The 18,285-nt window shown below is 38.2% G+C and overlaps 1 long non-coding RNA gene across 1 annotated transcript in view; it reads right to left on the bottom strand.

Moving 5' to 3' along the window:
- Nucleotides 1-1,569: 1,569 nt before the first annotated feature.
- LOC145504872 (uncharacterized) overlaps nt 1,570-18,285 on the bottom strand; it is a 607,798-nt gene continuing 591,082 nt past the window's right edge. Inside the window, exon 8 of the long non-coding RNA XR_014052561.1 lies at nt 1,570-2,424. This is a non-coding gene — a long non-coding RNA (uncharacterized LOC145504872). The remainder of the gene's footprint in view (nt 2,425-18,285) is intronic.

Below are 18,285 nucleotides of genomic sequence, written 5' to 3'. Positions count from 1 at the left end.
ATAGGGATTTTTTAATTGTACAGGAAAATAATTATTATTGCTGATTTAATTCCTCACTAAAAAACCAATGTTGTATACCATCAAAAAATGTGGAACTTTAGAAACATCTGAAAATGCTTTACCAATTAAAATGCATGAGAATAAGTTTTAATAACTTTCTTTACTTGGAAAACTATATGGTTGAATGCTAATAAGGGAGGAACATGAAAGAATTTAGTTCACAAGTTAGCACTATTTGCAAATGTTAGATGCTCTATATTCTCAAAATATTTGTGATTTGGAGGCGAGCTCCATTTTAGATTATTAACTCCTTGAAAGTGATAGTAAATCCTTACATAAGTTTTTAACACTCACTCTCTAAACATCTCCGGTGATTGTTTTTTAGTCTGGAAGCAATAACCTTTCCACCCTTTCCATTAGGCTTTTAAATGTCTAAATGCTCAGAAATTCACCCAGAGCTTATCTGTATTTACTCTATTTCATGATGATCTCATTGTATCACATGGACTTTTGAGCTCAAGAGTTTATGTGCAACAGTATACACAAGATTTCAATATTATTACATGGAAATTAAATATTCAATACATAACTCAGAGTTGATGTTGCCAAAACAGAATAGTATTTTTCCTCATGCCTCAAACCCCCTAGCCCCAAGACTTCCTCTTTTTGATATAAAGCATCACCCTCCAAATACCAGGGAGAAGACTCTGTGTCACCTTTGATATTTCTCTCTCACACCTCATATTCTGTTTCTTAGCATGTCAGTCATATCAGCTCTACCTTCAAAAACAGTATATTAAACTCAGATTCTCACTCTCTCTTCCTAGTACAACACTTCTACAGAATGCTATGGATCACTAACTTTCAAATGGAAACAATAAATTTATCACAAGGAAAGTCAAAGTTTCTGCCTAAAGACCTAAAAACTTAGTTCAATTTATTTTAAATGTATTTATTCAGCAGTTACATTCTGGGATTGTGGAAATAAAATGAATATGACATAATTTAATTTTGTATTTACTCAAACTTATATAAATTTACTTCATGAAAGCCCTGTTGAAACCATTCGGCACATATTAACTCTTTTAATCTTCACAGTGAACTTTAAGGAACATGCTTTCGCTGCCCGAACTAAATTTCACAGATGGGAAAACTGAGCTCAAAGGGATTCTGGGAATTTCCCAAGGGCACGTAGCTGATACGCAGCAAAGCCAAGACTTAAATCTGAGCATCCTGGCTTAAGCTCTTGAGCAGTTCACCATCGCACTGGGTTCTCATTGTCCCCGAACACACAGCCAGTGGGGGAACTACAAGAAAAATTTTAGTGTATATAACAATGCATTGAGGTTCAAGAAGGAGCAGATATATGCATACACATAGTTGCTTCACTTTATTGCACAAAGTAGCTCAGATGTTAAAGAATTTACCTGCAATGCAGGAGACCCAGGTTTGATCCCTGGGTCAGAAAGATCCCCTGGAGAAAGAAATGACTACCCACTCCAGTATTCTTGCCTGGAGAATTCCATGTACAGAGGAGCCTGGCAGGCTACAGTCCTTGGGGTTGCAAAGAGTTGGACATTACTGAGTGACTAACATACACACACACATATTTTGTAATTTAAGATATACTGAAAGACATTCAGTGAAAAGGAAATACTATGAGAAAAGCTGAGAGGAAACAGTAATTTTCTTAGCACCAAATTTCACTTGACAACGGGAATTAGATTCATTTTCCCATTTAAAGTTTGTTTGTTTAGTACCTCCTGCAGGGCAAGTCTCATCTGGGCAGAAGGGATACAGGATGCGTTAAGCCCCTGCTTCCAGATTCGAGAAGGAGAAAGAACATAATCAGTTTAGACAAAGATATTCTGAGAGTAAAGAATGATGTGAACAAAACAAAATGGGATGAACTAACAGAGAGAGACACACATGAGGGAAGAGCACTACTGTGAGAAGACAGCACCTATCCCAGAGGCCACGAGGCAGGGGAAAGATTGTTGGTTCTGGGATTGTGATGAGTTTCATTGCATTTGAACATAGAACTGTGAGAACCGTGCAAGATGAAATCTCGGTGGTAGTCAGCTCCTTATAATAGACAGCCTTCAAGGTCGTGGTGAGGAGTTTTCAGGTAACCCTGAATGTCATAAGAAACCTTTGCAGAGTTGAAACAGGAAAGCAACGCTATTTGTTTTATATTTTGAAACATGAGGCTGCCCCATGCAAGCACAGAATCTATGTTACAATACGTCATGGGTCCACACCACTTACCTTCTTTGCGCTGAGATTCAGAGTAAAGCTTCCCAGGTGGCAGTAGCCGTAAAGAACTACCCTGCAATCCAGGAGGCTTAAGAGAGGCAGCTTTAGTCCTTAGGTTTGGGAAGATCCCCTGGCGAAGGGCATGGAAACCAGCTCCAGTATTCTTACCTGGAAAATCCCAAAAGAGAGAGGAGTCAGACACAACTGAAGTGACTGAGCATGCACCCACACCAGACTGAAGGAACAAGCTCTGTCAAGGGCATCACTGCTCTAACAGGAAAAGAAAAAGAGTGATGGTACCACCACATGATGCCCTTAAAAGACCCCTCTCAGGCATGGCACACATCACTTTTATTTGCATTTTAATAAGCAAAGTGACTCACTTGGCAAAGTCTAAAGCGTGGGGCAAGGAAGTGTACATAATCCTTTACAGGGAGGGGCAATGAATAATTGGGGAAGTTAACACAACCTACTACAATCATAGTTGCTGTAAAGAATTTTAGGGCCTAAAAATGGAAAATAAGACTTTGGGTGGAAGCAGTGAGCCAGGTTACAAGAACTCTAGGCAAAAGCTGACTTTGACTTGACTGAGAGTGACAGTATAGGAAATAGAGGGAAGCAGACAGAATTGGGATACGTTGTGATGGCCATGTTGATAGGAGTTAATGATGGAGTGAATAAGGATAGGGAGGTGAGGGGAAGGGAAGAATGAAGGATGACTTGTATTTATAACAGAGGCTGAAGACCTGTGGTCATTGGCACCATCTAAGTAGTATCAAAAACTTTTCATCTAAATATGGTGACTCCTGATATTGTGTCACCAGTGTCATAACTTGACTCCTTCCTCTGTTTTCAGTAATAACATATTACACAAATATCAAAATTATACAGATCTTTCATAATAACTAGAAAAGATAAATGTTTTAAGAGAAAAGAAAGAGCAGAGGTTACCATGATTTATTTCTGTTTAATTAATGAATAAGGAAATAAGGGACCGTAATAATGCCTGCCTAAAAGAATAATAATGTCTGCCATAAAGAATCATGAACAAAGCATTTTTATTTTTATTTTCAGATCCCCTTCTTGTGATATAGATGTGCAGAACCATCCACCCCAAAATGAGATGGAGCTTCTAACCTACCAGACATACATATATATTTTAAAAGATTAAAAAACAATAATAAAAATCATGTTGTCAAGAGTAAAAAGACACTTTCACATAAGCCTGAAGGAAGCATAAATTAATCTAATATTCTAGAATACCATCTGACATTACAAATTAAGAGTTATGAAATTTATCAATTTTTTGCTCCAAAGATTTATATTCTAGGAATCTATCCTAGACAAATAGATACTAATAGAATCTCCCTCATAGCATTATGAGTATTCATTAAATTCACACATGTAGAACTCTTAAAAGAGTGTGCCACATAGTAAACAGTTATCAAATGTTAGCTATTATCTCTTTTGCATTTATATAAATAATAGTGGGTAAAGTTTTTAAAAACCAGGAATTAAATATTTAAACTTTTACTTAAAAATCATAAAAATCTTTATTTTTGTTTATTTTCCACATTTTCTAAAATAAGTATATATTAGTTTCTTAAATCTAGGTACAAGTTAAAGCTAAGACCACATGACAGAACAGGGTCATTTTTTAACTTGAATATATGACTCTATTGCAAGGATTCAGTTGAACATGCAGATATAGTGATCTACTGCAAAAAAATGTCATAGAATATCATCTGGGGGGTTAGGGCTTTAATATATATATTTGCAGAGGACTAGGGGTAGGCATAAATATTCAATTCATAACAACTAAGAAATGCAAGAAACATTTTCTACAAGCTTTACTTTCAATGCCGAACTCATAATTTAATGAGATTGGCAGAACTCTTCAATCTCATTTTCTTCAGTTCTGAAAACTATGTCTTAGTTTCCAAGATTTAGTGTTATAGCACTAAGGTTGACACCACCTGTGATGGATCTTCTGTTTATACATTGTATATCTGAGACACTTGCCTAACCTTTCACATACCCATGATGAGTTCTCTGTTATATTTGGGTCATGTTCAGAATATGCAAATATAGTGCAAGGCTACTGATGGATAAATAATCCAGACAATCCAAATAATTATGTCTGTTCAGGGTGATCCCAATTGTCCCAAAGTATTGCTGAAAATAGTGACATATATTCCCTTCTTTTTAGGGGCTCTTGGGATCCACGGATCTTTCTTTTCCCTTGTACAAAACTGAGGCAAAATTTTTTGCAAGAACCTCTTCAAAGCTTGGCGTCTACCCACCCCATGAATCCATTTTATTATGTTATTCACATATCTAAGACAAGGTTTTGGAGGCAAAGTCTGCATTTTTCTTTTCTGCTATGTTACAGACTCTTCCCTAAGGGTATTAGCCCAGGATACACTGCCAGCTTAAAGATATGGAATGAAAAATTTTAAACATAGTGAGAAAATCTATCAATGTAAATGAGCACCTCAAAATTGGAGAAGGAAATGTTTTTCACTGGATTTGGCAATAAGGAAACTGTTGGTACTTCAGAGAGAAATGTTTTAGTGGAATGATTATGCTGGAAGGCAGAGTTCAATCGGTAGAAATTTGGATGAGATATAAAAAAATGGAAATAACAAAGAAACTAAAAAAATATGGCTGTGAAGAGAAATAGAAATACAGTGTTAAATAGAGGGAAATAAGGGGTTCATAGAAAAAATTACTCGTAATGTGCAATAAAACTGTAATTTATTAACATCAGATATAGACAACGTATTTTCTATATAAAAAAATGACACCATCTCATAAACATTGTACAACTATTTAAACAATTGTCTCTTTCATCACAAAGGGAAAATATTCTAAAATCAGCACCATCCAGAATAAACGTCTTGGACAACCTCACTGTGTAAAGCAACATGAAACTGATTTTTTTGTCATGAAAGCCTGTCTTCCAAGTAAAAACCCAGTGGATAAAAGATGAATCAACTACCTACTTGTCTCATCTAAGAAACTGTTTAATTTAAGAAGGAAGCAATGACTCTGAGTGGTAATTCACAAAGATTTGTATGCTAAAATATGCTGAGATACTACTCCTATGTCCTTCTCCTGCCCAGCTTACATGAATCAGTTAAGAATATGTCACAATTATATCTCTCACCTTCTTTAAATTTATTCCTCTCTTATAGAACCTCAGACAACTGAAAAATATATATATTATTTTGTCTGTGGAGCACATAATGCTTATTAAGTGTATTACAAACTGAAGTGAATTCCACCAATCCAGCAATTTTGTAATTGTAAGAAATTTTAAGAGTTGTGGTGCATTTCATGATTTAACATTTTTCCCTTAAGGAACTCAACAATTCTTTCATGAATTAATTTTGTGTAATAAACAGAGATAAGGAAAATATAGTTTAAAAGAGTTCCTTTTAATTTGTCATAAAAGCTATTCTTAAAACTGACATATTTTAATAAAAACTTAACACTAAGACTAGTAGGACTTTATTTGATATATTCAGAATCAATACGTATGAGTAACAGAGTACAAAACTTACAGCCAGTAATGCTGAATGATACACTAATACAATTGATTCAATAATAAATACAACTGAATTTTGTGACCAGTTGAAAATATGATAAATAAGATAAACAGAATACTATCCTTCTGGGTTCTAGTGAGACTTCTAATTTTAGGATGAGAGCAAAGAGGTTTTATAATAAAAAGAAATTATGTCACAAGCATAATAAAAAGCAATAAGATAAATTTATTAATATTACCTCTATTGTATGACAAATAGTGAGCTAACAAAATCAGTGCAAATCCAAATGTGGATCACAACAAACTGTGGAAAATTCTCAAAAGATAGGAATACCAGACCACCTTACCTGCCTCCTGAGAAATTTCCCTGTAGATCAAGAAGCAACAGTTAAAACCAGACATGGAACAACCGACTGGTTCCAAATTGGGAAAGAAATATGTCAAGGATGTATATTGTCACTCTGCTTATTTAATTTTTATGCAGAGTACATCATGTGAAATGCTGGGCTGGATGAAGCACAAGCTGGAATCAAGACTGCCGGGAGAAATATCAATAACCTCAGATACACATATGATACCACCCTTATGGCAGAAAGCAAAGAAGAACTAGAAAGAGGAGAGTGAAAAGGTTGGCTTAGAACACAACATTCAAAAAACTAAGATCATGGCATCCAGTCCCATCGCTTCATGGCAAACAGATGGGGAAACAATGCAAACAGTGAGAGACTTTACTTTTTGGGGCTCCAAAATCACTGCAGATGGTGACTGCAACCATGAAATTAAAAGACGTTTGCTCCTTGGGAGAAAAGCTATGACCATCCTAGACAGCATATTAAAAATCAGAGTCATTATTTTGCTGACAAATGTCCGTCTAGTCAAAGCTATGATTTTTCCAGTAATCATGTATGGATGTGAGAGCGGGATAATTAAGAAAGCTGAGCACTTTTGAACTGTGGTGATGGAGAAGACTCTTGAGAGTCCCTTGGACTGCAAGGAGATCAGACCAGTCAAACGTAAAGGAAATCAGTCCTGTATATTCATTGGAAGAACTGATGCTGAAGCTGAAACTCCAATACTTTGGCCACGTGATGCAAAGAACTGACTCATTGGAAAAGACCCTGATGCTGGGAAAGATTCAAGACAGGAGAGGAAGGGGATGACAGAGGATAAGATGGTTGGATGGCATCACCGAATCGATGGACATGAATTTGAGCATGCTCCAGGATTTGGTGATGGACAGGGAAGCCTGGAGCACTGGGGTCACAAAGAGTCGGACACGGCTGAGTGACTGAACTAACAAGCAGAGTGATGTGGTAAGTGGAAGTGCATACATGCACATGCTTTTATCCACCCAGCCAGAGTATGTCTTTTGGTTGGTATATTTAATCCATTTACATTTAAGGTAATGATTGATATGTATGATCCTATTACAGTTTTCTTAATTGCTTTGGGTTTATTTTCTGTAGGTCTTTCCCTTCTCTTGTGTTTCATGCCTAGAGAAGTTCCTTTAGCATTTGTTGTAAAGCTGTTTTGGTGGTGTTGAATTCTCTTAACTTTTGCTTGTCTGGAAAACTTTTGATTTCTTCATCAAATCTGAAGGAGACAATGTATGGTGAAGCCAAAAAATATTGTAAAGTAATTAGCCTCCAATTAAAATAAATAAAGTATATATATTTTTTAAAGCTGAAGAAGAGTCTTGATGGATAGAGTGTTATTGGTTATAGGTTCTTCCCTTTCATTACTTTAAATATATCATGCCACTCCCTTCTGTCTTATAGAGTTTCTGTTGAGAAATCAGCTGGCAGCCTGATGGGAGTTCTATTGTATGTTGTCATTTTTCCTTTGTTGCTTTTAATGTTTTATATCTGTCTTTTTGTCAGCTTGGTTACTATGTTTTGTCAGTTTGATTCCTGCTTGGGTTTGTCCTGCCTGGGATTCTCTGTGCTTCCTGGACTTGGTTGACTATTTCCTTTCCCATGTTTTGGAAGCTTTCAGCTACTACCTCTTCAAATATTTCCTAAGGTCCTTTCTCTCTCTTCTCCCTCTGGGACCCCTATAATGTGAATGTTGGTGTTTTTAATGCTGTCCCAGAGGTCCCTTAGGCTGTCTTCATTTCTTTTCATTCTTTTTTCTGTATTCTGTTCTGTGGCAGTGATTTCCACCATTCTGTCCTCCAGGTCATTTATTCATTCTTCTGTCTCAGTTATTCTGATGTTGATTCCTTCTAGTGTATTATTCATCTCTGTTTTTTTCTTTAGTTCTTCTAGGTTTTTGGTAAACATTTCTTGCATCTTCTCAATCTTTGCCTTCAATCCCTTCATGAGATCCTGGACCATCTTCACTATCATGATTCTGAATTCTTTTCCTGGTAGGTTGCCTATCTCCACTTCATTTAGTTGTTTTTCTGGGGTTTTATCTAGTCCCTTCATCTGGGACATAACTTTCTGCTTTTTACATCATGATTAACTTTCTGTAATACAGTTTTTGTTTTAGCTGTTGTAAGACTGTGCTTCTTATTGATTCATCTGTCTTCCCTCTGATGGCTGAGGCTAAGAGGCTTGTGTAAGCTTCTTGATGGGAGAGACTCAGCTCAGTTCAGTTCAGTTGCTCAGTCGTGTCCGACTCTTTGTGACCCCATGAATTGCAGTACGCCAGGCCTCTCTGCCCATCACCAACTCCTGGAGTCTACCCAAACCCATGTCCATCGAGTCGGTGATGCCATCTTACCATCTCATCCTCTATCGTCCCCTTCTCCTCCTGTCCCCAATCCTACCCAGCATTAGGGTCTTTTCCAATGAGTCAACTCTTCTCATGAGGTGGCCAAAGTATTGGAGTTTCAGCTTCAACATCAGTCCTTCCAATGAACACCCAGGATTGATCTCCTTTAGGATGGATTGATTGAATCTCCTTTCAGTCCAAGGAACTCTCAAGAGTCTTCTCCAACACCACAGTTCAAAAGCATCAATTCTTCAGCGCTCAGCTTTCTTCACCGTCCAACTCTCACATCCATACATGACCACTGGAAAAACCATAGCCTTGACTAGACGGACTTTTGTTGGCAAAGTACTGTCTCTGCTTTTAAATATGCTATCTATGTTGGCCATAACCTTCCTTCCAAGGAGTAAGCGTCTTTTAATTTCATGGCTGCAATCACCATCAGACTAGTGATGGGAAAAACTGGTGGGCAGGGCCTTGTTCAGTAAAGCTTTAATCCAACTATCTGCTGATGGGTGGGGCTACACCCCATCCCTGGTATTTGTCTGGCCTGAGGTGACCCAGCCCTGGGGTAGGGTTGTGTAATCCAAGAGGGATTATGCCAAGGGAGACCTTCCAGTGTCTCTGTCCCTGTGGTGACTCCCTGCTGACCCATGCCTCCACAGGATGTCCTCCAACACTAGCAGGTAGTTTTGGTTCGGTCTCTTATAGGGTCACTGTTCCTCTCCTCTGGGTCTTGGTGCATGCAAAATTTTGTTTGTGCCCTCCAAGACTGGAGTTTCTGCTTCCTCTCAGTCTTCTGGAAGTCCTATAATCAAATCCCACTGGCCCTCCCGGCCATATTCCCTGAATTCCAAGTCCCTTGGTTAGATCCCCAGGCTGGAAAGCCTGACGTGGGGTTTTGAATGTTCACAACAATGTAAGAACTTCTTTGGTATTATTATTCTCCAGTCTGTGGGTCACTCACCCAGCTGGTACAGGATTTGATTTTATTGTGATTGAACCCTTCTACCATCTTGCTGTGGCTTCTTGTCTTTAGACATGGGGTATCTTTTAATTTCACCAATTCCACCCAACTCTAACCAGGGTTTAAAACAATATAAACAGGCATGCACTATGTGGATCAGTCAGCCTAATTCAAAAGAAAAGTTTTAAAACAGAGGTGCATGATGTGATAAAATTTTGCATTACCTGTTTTATTTTATATTTATGTAGCATTGGTGATCCAAGATTAACCTGAATGACTATCTTAATCCAACAGAATCTAATTGACTCTTTTTCTCTAGACAATGTCAATATTTTTTAGATATATTTTGTCAAAGAAAATAACGTAAGTTAATAAAGTGAAAGTTGTTTTAATTCCTAAAATATGATGCATATCTCGTCCCTTATTGCTTTCTCTATGAGCTAAATCATTTACATTCCATTTAGGTCATAAAGTAGTAATTATTTCACATCATGGGTTCTTTCCTTCTGGCCTATACTTTATCCATTTCCACCTTTTTTTTTTTTACTTTTGGACTAATTTCTGAAATTTTAGACCCTATCTGACAAATCTTTTTGTTGTCAATGCAATACATTTTAATGTTCGATTTAATCTATGGAATTAACCTTCATAAATACTCTGCAATAAAGTAGGGTGTATTTAACATTTAGCACATTGGAACCCTGAGTCTTGAGATGGCTGTAAACATAATACAGACACACACTGGCAACAAAATGCATTATAGCCCGTGTGACACAATTACTGAACCTGTGTTCTAGAGCCTGGGACCTGCAACTACTTAGCCCATGCACTGCAACTACTGAAGCCCGAATGTTTTAGAGCTTCTGCTCTGAAACAAGAAAAATCACCACAATTAAAAACCCATACACTGAAACTAAAGAGTGGCCCCTGTTCACTGTAACTAGCAAAAAGCCCACACAGAAACAAAGACACAGCCCAGCCAAATAAATAATTTTTTTTTTTTAATGCATTACAGAGTCAGGTGAGACTACAGCACCTGACTTTTGTGAATATAGTTCAATCACTTTTTGAAGTTCTCAGATTAGTGGATACTCTGAAAGGTTTATGATATTGCCACTGTAACATAAATTGTAAGATATTATTAAAAAATTAAGGACAAAATTAAAATGCAATTTTTTACTCACTTCTTCCACTGGAAAACTTTTAAAATTGAGTAATCCATAACAGTTCAGCTCAGTCACTCAGTCGTGTCTCACTCTTTATGACCCCACAGACTGCAGCATGCCAGGCTTTCTTGTCCATAACCAACTCCCAGAGCTTGCTCAAACTCATGTCCATAAAGTCGGTAATGCCATCCAACCATCTTATCTTCTGTCATCCCCTTCTCCTCCTGCCTTCAATTTTTCCCAGCATCAGGGTCTTTTCCAATGAGTCACTTCTTCAGATCACGTGGCCAAAGTATTGGAGTTTCAGCTTCGGCACCAGTCCTTCCAATGAATATACAGGACTGATTTCCTTTACGTTTGACTGGTCTGATCTCCTTGCAGTCCAAGGGACTCTCAAGAGTCTTCTCCAACACCACAGTTCAAAAGCATCAATTCTTTGGCCTCAGCTTTCTTTATAGTCCAACTCTCATATTCACACATGACTATTGGAACAACCATAGCTTTGCCTAGACAGACATTTGTTGGCAAAGTAATGTCTTTGCTTTTTGTTTGTTTGTTTGTTTGTTTTGTTTTTTTGTTTGTTTGGTTTTTAAAATAAACTTATTTATTTTAGTTGGGGGCTAATTACTTTACAATATTGTAGTAGTTTTTGCCATACATTGACATGAATCAGCCATGGGTTTACATGTGTTCCCCATCCTGAACCCCCCTCCCACCTCCCTCCCCATCCCATCCCTCTGGGTCATCCCATTGCCCCAGCCCTGAGCATTTGTCTCATGCATCGAACCTGGAATGGTGTTCTGTTTCACATATGATAATATACATGTTTCAATGCTATTGTCCCAGAACGTTCCACCCTCACCTTCTCCCTCAGAGTCCATACAGAGTGAAGTAATCCAGAAAGAAAAACACCAATACAATATGCTGCTGCTGCTAAGTAGCTTCAGTCGTGTCCGACTCTGTGCGACCCTATAGATGGCAACCAACCAGGCTCCGCCGTCCCTAGGATTCTCCAGGCAAGAATACTGGAGTGGGTTGCCGTTTCCTTCTCCAGTGCATGAAAGGGAAACGTGAAAGTGAAGTCACTCAGTCGTCCGACTCTTAGTGACCCCATGGACTGCAGCTTACCAGGCTCCTCCGTCCATGGGATTTTCCAGGCAAGAGTACTGGAGTGGGGTGCCATTGCCTTCTCCGCCAATACAATATACTAATGCATATATATGGAATTTGAAAGATGGTAACGATAACCTTATATGCGAGACAGAATAAGAGACACAGATACATAGAACAGTCTTATGTCTTTGCTTTTTAATATGCTGTCTAGGTTGGTGATATCTTTTCTTTCAAGGAGTAAGTGTCTTTTAATTTCATGGTTGCAGTCACCATCTGCAGTGATTTTGGAACCCCCAAAAATAAAGTCGCTCACTGTTTCCATTGTTTCCCCATCTATTTGCCATGAAGTGATGGGACTGGATGCCATGATCTTAGCTTTTTTAATGTTGAGTTTTAAGCAAGCTTTCTCACGCTCCTCTTTCACTTTCATCAAGAGGCTCTTTACTTCTTCATCACTTTCTGCCATAAGGATGGTGTCTTCTACATAGCTGAGGTTGCTGATATTGCTCCCAGCAATCTTGGTTCCAGCTTGTGCTTCACCCAGCCTGGCATTTCACATGACGTACTCTGCATATAAGTTAAATAAACAGGGTGACAATATACAGCCTTGATGCACTCCTTTCCTGATTTGGAACCACTATGTCATCCCATGTCCAGTTCTAACTGTGGCTTCTTGACCTGCATACAGATTTCTCAGGAGGCAGGTCAGGTGGTCTGGTATTCCCATCTCTTTAAGAAATTTCCACAGTTGTTGTGATCCACACAAAGGCTTTGGCATAGTCAATAAAGCAGAAATAGATGTTTTTCTGGAACTCTCTTGCTTTTCAATGATCCAATGGATGTTAGCAATTTGATCACTGGTTCCTCTGCCTTTTCTAAATCCATCTTGAACATCTGGAAGTTCACAGACCATGTATTGTTGAAGCCTGGCTTGGAGAATTCTGAGCATTACTTTCCAAAATGGAGCTTTCCATTACTTTCCATATGGAGCTGGCTGTTCCATATGGAGCCGGCTGTTAATCGGTAACAGCCAGCTCCATATCTTACGTCTTGTTCCTTCATGCTCTGTAATTTGACTCTCAGTAGTCTAACAGTAGTGATGGAGGCTTCATTTTACTGTTACTGGAACATGTTTGCTACATCACTTCAGTCATGTCTGACTTTTTGTGACCGCATGGGCTGTATCCTGCCAGGCTCCTCTGTCCATGGGATTTTCTGGGCAAGAATACTGGAGTGGGTTGCCATGCCCTCCTCCAGGGGATCTTCCCAATCACAGGATCAAACCCATGCCTCTTATGTGTCCTACATTGGCAGGCGGGTTCTTTATCACTGGCTCCACCTGGGAAGTCCAGAATATGTTGAGCCTTTTTGAAAATTTCTCATCCTTTGGCCTCCATCTGACTGGACTGCTACAGTACATTAGCTGTATCATCAGTCACTTCCTCTCTAATTCCAGTTGTCCATCACATTCCTTACATATGAATATTCTTCAAAGCAGTCTTCAGCACTCTATGTCTATGTCTGTATTACTTTTCAGATTACAACAAAGTTTGCATTTTCACTTTTATTTCTATTCATGTGACATACTAATACCTGCAAGCATACACATATCCATCGACTTCTTCATGCACATGCTTGGATGCTCATATATGTTTGTACATATATAATTCTCACATATACATGGATATGTCACTTACATTATTTGTGTGTACGTGAGGATATGTGTGAAAACGGATATAAATCATTGAATATTTAGATATAAAACTCATGTCTCCCCTGAGTCCAATTAGAAAACAAATCTGATAGTCTGATATCTATCTATATATCTATATGGGATATACATATACACACACATATATATGTACATATATCTATATGCATATATACATACACACATATATATATATATATGGGATATATATATATATATATATAGGCTTCCCTGGTAGCTCAGATGGTAAAGAAGCTGCATGCAGTGCAAGAGACCTGAATCTGATCCCTTGGTGGGAATATCCCCTGGAAAAGGTTATGGCAACCCACTCCAGTTTTCTTGTCTGGAGAATTCCATGGACAGAGGATCCCGGATGGTTTCAGTCTGTGGGGTTACAAAGAGTCGGACACAAATAGGCTGCTACTGCTGCTGCTAAGTCGCTTCAGTCGTGTCTGACTCTGTGCGACCCCATAGACGGCAGCCCACCAGGCTCCGCCGTCCCTGGGATTCTCCAGGCAAGAATACTGGAGTGGGTTGCCATTTCCTTCTCCAGTGCATGAAAGGGAAAAGTGAAAGTGAAGCCGCTCAGTCGTGTCCGACTCTTAGCGAACCCACGGACTGTGGCCTACCAGGCTCCTCCGTCCATGGGATTTTCCAGGCAAGAATACTGGAGTGGGGTGCCATTGCCTTCGCCGACACAAATAGGCAACTAACAGCAACTATGTATGTGTATATATATATCTATGTATGTGTACACACACACACACACACACACACACACACACACACACACATATATATACACACAGATATGTCTATACACAAATCTCAATGCTTCATGACATCAAATACTATATTTTATAATGAAACTTGTTGGAATTGTTTTCTGGAGTTACCTTAGCTCTCTTATCTTTTAGTTGTAACTAGTCCATCTTGTTTTGTTTTTTTTTTCTTTCCATAATACAACCAATGATTTCATATCACTTCCCTTTTAGCTCAGTCAGTAAAGAATTTGCCTGCAATGCAGGAGACCTGAGTTCAAATCCTGGGTTGGGAAGATCCCCTGAGGAAGAAAATGGCAATCCTCTCCAGTATTCTTGCCTGGAAAATCCCATGGACAGAGGAGCCCGGCAGGTTACAGTCCATAGGGTCACAAGAGTTGGACACGACTTAGTGACTAAACCACCAATCATCACTGCTTTTTACTGCTTTTTTTCCTTAGTCGTGGTTTTAATAAATCTATGACAGATATATTTACAATTTCTAATGATACTTGTCTATAATCTTCTAAGTGGACATTTTAATTTATAACAATTTCTAGTTAAATATGATTCTAAAGAATAATTATACAAATAAAACAAATATTAATTAGGCAGTGGATTTTACAGGCATCAGTTTTTTGGCTACTCAATTTCAAACTTGTATAATGTCTTCATTTTTTGCATGGGAGCTGAATTCAGTTCAGTCGCTCAGTTTAGTTCAGTTGAGTTCAGTCGCTCAGTCGTGTGCGACTCTTTGCGACCCCATGAATCGCAGCACGCCAGGCCTCCCTGTCCATGACCAACTCCCAGAGTCTACCCAAACCCATGTCCATCGAGTCGGTGATGCCATCCAGCCATCTCATCTTCTGTCGTCCCCTTTTTCCCCTGCCCCCAATCCTTCCCAGCATTAGGGTCTTTTCCAATGAGTCAACTGTTCGCAACAGGTGGCCAAAGTATTGGAGTTTCAGCTTCAACATCAGTCCTTCCAATGAACACCCAGGACTGATCTCCTTTAGGATGGACTGGTTGGATCTTCTTGCAGTCCAAGGGACTCTCAAGAGTCTTCTTCAACACCACAGTTCAAAAGCATCAATTCTTTGGCGCTCAGCTTTCTTCATCGTCCAACTCTCACATCCATACATGACTACTGGAAAAACCATAAACTTGACTAGATGGACCTTTGTTGGCAAAGTAATGTCTCTGGTTTTAAATATGCTATCTAGGTTGGTCATAACTTTCCTTCCAAGGAGTAAGCGTCTTTCAATTTCATGGCTGCAATCACTGCCTACAATGATTTTGGAGCCCCCAAAAATAAAGTCTGACACTGTTTCCACTGTTTTCCCATCTATTGCCCATGAAATGATGGGACTAGATGCCGTGATCTTAGTTTTCTGAATGTTGAGCTTTAAGCCAACTTTTTCATTCTCCTCTTTCACTTTCATCAACAGGCTCTTTAGTTCTTCTTCACTTTTTGCCATAAGGGTGGTGTCACCTGCATATGTGAGGTTATTGATATTTCTCCCAGCAATCTTGATTCCATTTGTGTTTCTTCCAGCCCAGCGTTTCTCTTGATGTACTCTGCATATAAGTTAAATAAGCAGGTGACAATATACAGCCTTTACGTACTCCTTTTCCTATTTGGAACCAGTCTGTTGTTCCATGTCCACTTCTAACTGTTGCTTCCTGACCTGCATACAGGTTTCTCAAGAGACAGGTCAGATGGTCTGGTATTCCCATCTCTTTCAGAATTTTCCAGTTTATTGTGATGCACACAGTCAAAGGCTTTGGCATAGTCAATAAAGCAGAAATAGATGTTTTTCTGGAACTCTCTTGCTTTTTCGATGATCCAGCGGATGTTCACAATTTGATCTCTGGTTCCTCTGCCTTTTATAAAACCAGCTTGAGCATCTGGAAGTTCACGGTTCATGTATTGCTTGGAGAATTTTGAGTATTATTTTACTAGTGTGTAAGATGAGTGCAATTGTGTGGTAGTTCGAGCATTCTTTGAGATTGCCTTTCTTTGAGATTGAAATGAAACCTGAGCTTTTCCAGTCCTGTGGCCACTGCTCAGTTTTCCATATTTGCTGGCATATTAAGTGCAGCACTTTCACAGCATCATCTTTGAGGATTTGAAATAGCTCCACTGGAATTCCATCACCTCCACTAGCTTTGTTCGTAGTGATGCTTTCTAAGGCCCACTTGACTTCACATTCCAGGATGTCTGGCTCTAGGTGAGTGATCACACGATCGTGATTATCTGGGTCATGAAGTTCTTTTTTGTATAGTTCTTCCGTGTATTCTTACCACCTCTTCTTAATATCTTCTGCTTTTGTTAGTCATGTCCAACTCTTTGTGACCCCATGGACTGCAGCACACCAGGCTTCCCTGACCATCACCAACTCCCGGGGCTTGCTCAAACTCATGTCCAGTGAGGCGGTGATACCATCCAATCATCTCATCCTCTGCCATCCCCTTCTCCTACAGGAAATTAGAGCTTTGAGAATGAAGAGTATCAAGGAAAATGGGAAAACCACTTGTGGTATATTTGTAGATAAGCCATTTTCAAATAAGGCCAAAATATTAGTACAGGTAATGGAATTATGACCCAGAAATTAATGTATATCATCTTGCTAAGACAATTTTTGTTTGTTTACCTTCCTTCACTAAGTTCTATAGTTTCCTGATGTGCTGCTCTGCCTGAGTTGTGGACCTAAAATATAGGCCTAAGAAATCCTACAAGCATTTCTGAAAAATCTAAAATATATATGAGCACATATCCTTGATATTATGAAATTGTCTACTCAGACATTATGGACTCAATGGGAAAAAATAAGACATCTTATTTGTATGGCAAACTTTTTTCTAAAGACCTGATTTTTTTTTTCCTCCTTCATTTCTCTAACTTATGAAGAGGCACTCACCCTACTTGGAAGATGATATACATTAATTTCTGGGTCATAATTACATTATCTGTGAGTAATACATTGACATCATTAATTTGGGGATGGCTTTTCTACAAATATACCACAAATGGTTTTCCTATTTTGATTGATACTCAAAATCATGTAAAACTGAAAAAAAAAATACTCTTCATCGTCAAAGCTCTAATTTCCCACATTAGATAAAATTAAACTCTTGAGACTTGACTTAAACTACCATCATTCAGTAGACTATGCAGTATAAAAGGATAATAACAGAGTAATAATAACAATTATACTAATATGATAGCTAAGAAAATATGGTAAATATTATTACTTTGTCTCACATTTCATTTAGACTGCATCAAAATTAAGAATGTTGTAATGATTGATAATAACTACATTGAAAAAACTAATAAAATGTAGAGATCTCCTTCAAAGATGGAAGTTATATCTAGTTAAAAAATCAGAATAGGATGGGAAAATTCAATCAGTATGAATTGACCAGCTTGGGCCAGTTCAGGAAAGGTAAATCTCTACTCTGTTGTTTTAGTTTTTGCAATCGTGTTTCCTCTGTATTAAGTTGATTTTAGTTTTTTACTTGAATTATCCATTTTATTCATTAGGTTTTATTTGAAAATTAGGATTCTTAAAAAAATAATAAAACCATGGGCAGAAAACTGCAAGTCTATTCCAAGCCATCAAGAATGCATTCCACTTGTATTTTGCAGGCATTTATATCCTCTTTTGACGTACTGAAGAATGTACATCATTGTGTAAAAATCCCTACAGGAGATAATTTTCATTACTATAATCACTGCATGTTCTACCCTTTGTAAATCTCTTTTTCTCCCACCTTTTCTTTCCTTTCTTCACATATCTTAGAATGAAGAGTGTACACTATACAATAAGGATATCAGCATGGGGAAAATTCTGAAAGAAGTTGAAAAATTCAATTTCTTCCTATATACAGGTTTAAAAAATTGAGCCAAATTCATTTTTAAAGATGAATCATGCTTGCTCATGACCATCACTCAGCCTCAACTCCATTAAAAAAAGAAACTACTTTGGCAATTATTGAATGGATTTGCCAAGTACTATCTCCATATATGTATACATATAGCTGAT

The sequence above is a fragment of the Giraffa tippelskirchi genome, chromosome 5 (genome assembly GCF_054371585.1).
Source record: "Giraffa tippelskirchi isolate mGirTip1 chromosome 5, T2T-mGirTip1v1.2.pri, whole genome shotgun sequence".
In the NCBI taxonomy this organism is placed as follows: Eukaryota; Metazoa; Chordata; class Mammalia; order Artiodactyla; family Giraffidae; genus Giraffa; species Giraffa tippelskirchi.
The sequence above is the reverse complement of the archived record's forward strand: the minus strand, read 5'-3'. Positions and strand labels throughout refer to the sequence as shown.